This window comes from Macaca mulatta, chromosome 14 (assembly GCF_049350105.2).
Source record: "Macaca mulatta isolate MMU2019108-1 chromosome 14, T2T-MMU8v2.0, whole genome shotgun sequence".
Taxonomy (NCBI): Eukaryota; Metazoa; Chordata; class Mammalia; order Primates; family Cercopithecidae; genus Macaca; species Macaca mulatta.
This window is the reverse complement of record NC_133419.1, coordinates 42,950,132-42,957,761: the sequence shown is the minus strand read 5'-3', so window position 1 is coordinate 42,957,761 and position 7,630 is coordinate 42,950,132.

Genomic DNA, 7,630 nt, shown 5'->3' with positions numbered 1-7,630 from the left:
GTAGTAGGGCTGTAGGCTAAGTCGATATTTTCATCTGACGGCAGTGATCTGGATGTAACATCTCTCTAAAGGTAAAATATTATCATCTTTACAAACAGAAGTACATAAACCTCCAGGATTTATGAATTTAACCTTCTGTGCTACAGACTGCAGGATTTGTTGGATCTTCAGCATAAGCATATTGTTTCCAGATTAGAGGGGCCGTACTCATGGTGAATGCTTGAAATATGTACTGGCATTGTGGAAAATTAGTCATTCAATGATTATTTATTGATCATCTGCTCTATGCTAGAAGCTGGGGAGCTTACCACCCTAAGTAGCCACTCAGTGCTTAAAGCCAGCACTGATCACGGATGTTTCCCTGGGCATTGGAATTGGTGTGAAATAGGTATTGCCCTGAGCACAGTGACAGCAAAGTATAGGAGGCACAGTGCCCCTTTTTATTATATTCTACAACTACTCAGCTATGTTTCATGTACACATTCCCATGAACATATTCTTTAGTGATGATTTGAGTCACATTTGCTCTGGTTGCTGCCTTGCAACATTTGAACTGATTTGGAAATAAAACATTTTTATTTGTTGGTTTAAGTATCAAATGTAAAGGAAAAGCAATTCAATTACAAAAGAGACTTGGCAAGGGCCTTACCAAAGAACCTTGGTCTCTAAAGACCTATACACTGCACCTTGGCCTAGTACAGGAAAAGCTAGAATTTGCATCCATTTTAGATGAAGTGGTCACTCAGAGGGCAGGGCCTGCTTTGTGTAGCTGGGTGTCATTGATCAAGGCACACCTCTAAAGGATGTGTGGCCTAATCGTCAGTGATGGAAAAATAGATTTGCTGGGGTCAGAAAGTCAGAGCTCTCAATTTACCATGCCAGGCTCCATTTCTTCCATGCCTTTACTTATCATCTGGGATTTTAGAAAAGAAATCTGGGATGAGGCAGAAGAAATGAAAGTAACTTCATGTGATTTTCATGACTTTGTTTCCACAACATATTGCCCTAATGGGTATGGATGGAAGCTCTGGGGCTCAGTCCCTTAGTTGTATAAATAAGTAACTGTATGACCCAACTCTGTGAGAAGTTGAAATACCCTCTAAAGTTCTTTGTAGTTTTATAATAATTTCATGTCTAAGACAAAATACTATAGAAGTTTGTAAAGACTACAAGTCTTTTGACATTAAGGCTAAATATCGCTGTGATAAGACCACCTCCAAATCCTCACTGCAGAGGCAATTTCACTGAATAATTTAATTAAGTGCATGAGCTTTGAAATTAGACAAAGCTGTATTTGAATGCTTCCTCAGTCACTTACTAGTGATGTGACCTTAGGTACATAACTGAAAACCTCTTTCAGATGCCATTTCTTAATCCTTAAAATTAAGATTCATTCATGTCAACAAATATTTTTATGAAGCACCTAGTATATGCCAGTCATTCTTTTAGGCACAGAAGATATTAACAAACAAGACAGATATAGCTGTCTTCTCATGGCTAATAATCTGATAGATGGAGACAGACAATAAACAATAACTAAAAATATAGAATAGAATGTAAGCTGGTGATATCTGCTATAAATGACTGATCCTTAATTTTTTTTGTCTTGGAACTTTGAAAAATCTTAAATTACAAAATACTAAAAGGAAATTTTGTTTGTATAGGTTATATCTATTGATATTTATCATATTAGAAACTAAAACAAAATTCTTAAATTATTAATTTATCTAAAAATAACAAGAATTATCCCATTACATGTTAACATAAAGACATTTTTCATTGAAAATGACTATGGTTTACAAATTAAAAACAAATTAGTGGGAAGAGTGTCATTTTCCACATTTTTGCAAGTGTCTTTAATATGTGCATAACAGAATATAGCATGGTGGCTCATGCCTGTAATTCTAGCACTTTGGGAGGCCAACCTGAATCTAGGAGTTCGAGATCAGCCTGATCAACATAGTGAAACTCTGTCGATGTAAAAATTAAAAAACAAAACAAAAGAAAGAAAAACAAAAACAGCATCGTGGCACGTGCCTGTAGTCCAGTTACTCGGGAGGTTGAGATGGGAGGATGGCTTGAGCCCAGGAGCTTGAATCTCCACTGAGCCATAATTGCACCACTGCACTCCAGCTTGGGCAACAGAGCAAGACCCTGGGTCTAAAAAATAAATATTAAAAAAAGAATATCCAGCCTCACACAGATAAGTAGTTGGAAAAGGGAAGACTACTATAATAGCATTTTCAGGTAATTGTGGCTGTTCCCCAATACTACATCACAACTTGACAAGTGGTTGTTTCCTTAATGTTAATTACAATGTAAAGTCTAAAATCATATCAATGAACTTTTCATACTTTGTTACATTAAAAGCCATCAGTTGGCCTCGCACTCTGAGTAAATCTTTTATGCATTTATGATTTTGTACTATCAAGTATTGGCCATGTGGAAAGTATTAGTTTACTGAATTATGCATATCTTCCAAATTTTGACATATTTCATTTTTAAATATCAGAAAACATTTGTTAATATGACCAGTGTTATCATCAGATAAGTCTTAAGCATTGGGAAGCTTTCAAGCTCATGATGGCATATACAGATTTTCCAAAATTCTAATTTTTGTTGGAAAACTCAAATTTTATCGCTGGCAACAAATACTGTCACTTGTTTTTCTTGAAACGACAGACTCACTTTGTTTATTTTTTAGAAAATGTCTGCCAAATACTCAAGTGTTTCAGTTGTTCTTTTGAATAAAATGCTGCTCCATGAAAAATGGTTGAGTTTTCAGTTCTCAACTCAATCACATAAGTGCTTTACTTTGAGATAATCATTGTCTTTGTTGTGCAGCAAAATCGCTTTATGTGTACTTCCCATTTCATCACATAGAGTATTGAAAAGATGTGTATTTAAGGGTGGAGGTTCAATAAAAGTAACAGATTTTACTATTATGTCAAGGAAATTCTTAAGTGACGCTTTTTGTTTTTCGTTCTTTTTTATTATTATTTACTTTAAGTTCTGGGAGACACATGCAGAATGTGCAGGTTTGTTACATAGGTATACATGTGTCATGGTGGTTTGCTGCACCCATCAACCCATCATCTACATTAGGTATTTCTCCTAATGCTATCCCTCCTCTAGCCCCCCACTCCCCAACAGGCCATGATGTGTAATGTTCCCCTCCCTGTGTCCATGTGTTCTCATTGTTCAACTCCCACTTACGAGCGAGAACATGTGGTGTTTGGTTTTCTGTTTCTGTGTTAGTTTGCTGAGAATGATGGTTTCCAGCCTCATCCATGTCCCTGCAAAGGACAGGAACTCAACCTTTTTTATGGCTGCATAGTATTCTATGGTGTATATGTGTCACATTTTCTTTATCCAGTCTATCATTGATGGGCATTCGGGTTGGTTTCAAGTCTTCGCTATTGTGAATAGTGCCACAATAAACACGTGTGTGCATGTGTCTTTATAGTAGAATGATTTATAATCCTTTGTGTATATACCCAGTAATGGGATTGCTTGTCTTGTATCTAGAATTGCATGGTGGTGAAACACACAATTACCACTAGCACAGCTTGGGGCCAATGCCTTGATTCGTGCCAAGGCACCAAGGGTCTTATTTACTTGTTTTCTTATTGCTTTTACACCATTAGTACAAATGTAGATACAGCAAAAAAGGCAGATAAGATGTCAGTATTATTATGTGAATACGGTTGTCCTCACATATGCCCTAAAAGAGCCTGAGATTCTCACAGGGCTGTAGAGCACACTTTGAGAACCACTGATATAATAAAGATAATTCAAGGGGAAGGCCTATCAATTGACTTGGGGAGAGTAGGCAGCGACTCTAGCTTGGGTGGTCAGGAAAAGCCTCTGTAAGAAGATGAGATTTAAGCTGAGACATGAAGGATGAGAGGGAACCAGCCAAAGGAAGACTTGCAGGAAAAAATAGAGTTCTGATGGAGAAAACAGCTAATACAAAAGCTCAGAGGTGGGAAATTCAAGAATAGAAAGAAGATCACATGGATAGGACAAAGTGAGCAAAGGAAGATTTCAAGATGAGCTTGGTCAGTAAAAATAATATCTGAATCACAGAATTGGTGTTTAAATAAAATAATGCTTATAAAGTGCTTACCTCAATACTTTCCTACTACCTAGCACCCAATAAATGCAGCATGTGTTACTTGTGTATGTGGTGAAACTATGTGTTCTATCAGCTTTGAAATCTGTCTTTTCCTGGTATGCACAAACTTTGAGGCATAAAAGACAGGTTATTGTATTCTTTTTTGGAAAAACACTGTCGAGGCAAACATGTAACTCACAACGCTCTAACATTCAGTTTAGCACACTTATAGCTTAAGCAATTGAGCTAAGATGTAATGTTATTCCTTATCTAAAAGAAAATAAAAATGCTTTAACACATATATGTATAAGTTTGTTAAACCAAAAGTATAGCTTAGTGGTAGGGAGATGTTTAAAATCCAAAAATGCGAGAAACTAGTAGACAGCATAAAATGAGATGCATTCCAAGAGAAGGATGGGTATTCTTTTCCCACTTGCTCAGTACAGATTGTTTGTTTTACATTTATCAGATAATGTGTTCTTCGTGATTGCCTCAGATCCATCAGACATTAAATAAGCAGTTGCTAGCCTTCTGGTCATCCTTTGCTCAGCGTCGTGTTATGGCAAGAACTGGACCTGATATCTTTGTTCATTTGATTATTTATTCATTCAGCCACCATTAATTGATGTTTATTATGGAATAATGGTGGTTCTGGAAGCTGAGATACAGAGATGCAAGAAGCACTTGCATATCAAGGAATTCCCAGTGTGGGAGATGAAGCAGATAAACAAAAACAAATATATCTTATTTGAAGCAAGTACCAAGTATTGTGAGAGTGAAGAAGGCAATCAAATCTTTGTGAGGAAGGTAATGTGGAGGATGCTAAAGCTTCCTTAAAATGGTGACATATAAGCTGACCCTTAAAAGGATAAGTAACAATTACCCTATGTCAAAGAAAAAATTGCATGGGGCAAAGTTAAACAGGCAAAGATGACTTGATTCAGGCTATTTAAATAGGCAAAAGAGGAAAGAACTCAGTCTGAACTCAACTCCACTGAAACAAAAGGAGGGAGGGATTTTAAGTGCTGGGATGAGCTAGTGGAAAAGTACTGTGGGACATTAGAGATAAGTCATAGGCCACCGATATTTGCCAATTGGCTTTGTCCAAAAGAGAAAACAAACTTCTCATATCAATGTGATAGGACATTGTTGCACTGCATGGAACAAACTGCCCACCAAAGTTAGGCTCCTGCTCTCCCAAGAGAGACTATGAGATAGGGGAGATAGGGGCGCTATTTTCCTTGATGATTGTGTTTCAAATACATGGCTCTCAGATCCTAAAGAAAGACATTCCTGGGTCATAAAACTGGCAAGAGACTGGGAGAAGATTTACATTTCTAAAAGGCAGAGGAAGGATTTACAGTTACAAGCTTTCTAAAGCAAACCCTCTAATAAAATAGAAGTCAGGGACCTAAAGTCAGGAATGAACCTGTCTAAAGGTTAGTCAAGCAGAAGAGACCAGTCGGCCATTTTGGTCACTGGAAAAGTGTGGAGAAAAGTCATTTCAGGCAATATAATGATAACCGTGCCACAAAGCACATTGATCACCTAATATATACCACACTAAATACTTTGGTCACACACGTGCACCCAGATGCGCAAATCCCATTTGCTATTCTCATTTTACGAATGATTAAACTAGGTCTTAGAGATATTAAATAGCATAGTAGAGGCTGTATAACCAGCACAATTGCAGAGCTGGGATTTGAAACCTGGTCACTTAACCTCAAATTAGATGGTTTTCACCACTGATAAAATGCTGCTTTCCAGTTGGTTGAAGAAAATATATGTATAACTTATTTTGAGAGATTGGTTTGTTTTCCCAACATTTTGTTGTGATAATTTTAGACATACAGCAAAACCAAAAGCATTTTACAGTGAACCTCTATGAACTCCTGACCTATACTCTTGCCATAAACATTCTACTATACTCACCTTATTACTTATCTATGTCTTCAATGCTACATCCATCCATCAGTCTCATTTTATATCAGTACTTTTCTCCCTAAATACATCATCACATATATTATTAAATAGATTTGAATGTTGTTTACAGATTTTTTATTTTGTTATAAAATTTATAAAATAAAATGAACAAACCTCAAGTGTACATTCACTGACGTTTCATACATGCACGTACTTGTGTAACTCAAACTCCTCTCAATACATAGAAACTTACCATCACCATAGAAAGTTTTCTCATGCTCTTTTCTCATCACTCCTCACTCAACCCCAAGAGGCAAACTTTCTTCTAATTTGATGCTTCTCTAGGTTAGTTTTCCTTTCCTAGAATTTTAAATAAATAAAATCAGACAGTATAGTATCTCATGCAAGACCTCTGTATAGTTAGTTGTATGTGTCAACTTGGCTAGGCCATAGTACCCAGTTATTTTCTCAAACACCAATATGCATGTTGCCGTGAAGGTATTTTGTGTATATATTTATCATCTACAATCAATTGACTCTAAGTAAAACATATTATTCTGACTGATGTCTTTGGGCCTCATCCAATCAGTTGAAGTCCTGAGGAGTAAAAACTGAGCTTTGCTGAAGAAGAAATGTAGCATTGTGACTGCAGCATCAACTTGTGCCTGGGTTTCCAGCCTGCTGGCCTGCCCTACAGACTTTGGCCTTGCTAGCCCCACGATCACGTGAACCAGTTTACTAAAACACTCTATTGCTTCTGATTCTGTCCAGGTTTTGGCTAATTATAAATGAAGCTGCTATAAGCAATTTTTATTAAGGCATTTTGTAAACATACATTTTTATTTATCTTGGGTAATTATCTTGGTGTGAAGAATCATAAAATGTATATTCAGTTTTATAAGAAACTCTCAGAACTTTTGTTCAAAGTATACAATTTAATATTCTCACCACCATATACGAGAGTACTAATTGCTCCATATTCTCACCAACACTTGTTATGGTCAGTCCTTTAAAATTTTGCTATTCTTGTGAGTGCGTAGTGGCATGGCATTGTTTATTAAGTTGCATGTCCCTGATGAACAGCTTCTTCATGTGCCAAGTGGCCACTTGTATATCCTTTTCTGTCGCATATCTGTTCAGTACCCTTGTCTATTCCTCCACTGTCCTTTCTATCATCTGTGATATCATCCTCTTGCCGAATAAATATCTTGATAATGTCCTCTCCAGGCAAGACTGGCTTTCATTAATATATCATTTGAGATCTAATAAAGTCAGTATCTTCTACAGGGAGATCATTTAACAAGGATATATCACAGATTTGAAGATAAGAGTGCAAAGCATTTTTTGAAAAGCATTAACTCCTTTCCCTCTATATTTTAGAGTGATTTTATGGTACAGAGTGAGTTGAATTACACTGTGTAGCTCTGTATATACTTTATTGGACACATTTCTTAGTTTTTAACTTAAATTGAAATATTGTTTCTTAGTCTGATCAACACTTTAGTTTGCTATTTGCCATCACTTTTTATGAGTTGTATTTTCTTACATAAAACATTCCAATCACTTGTTTATTGCTTCTATTTTCCA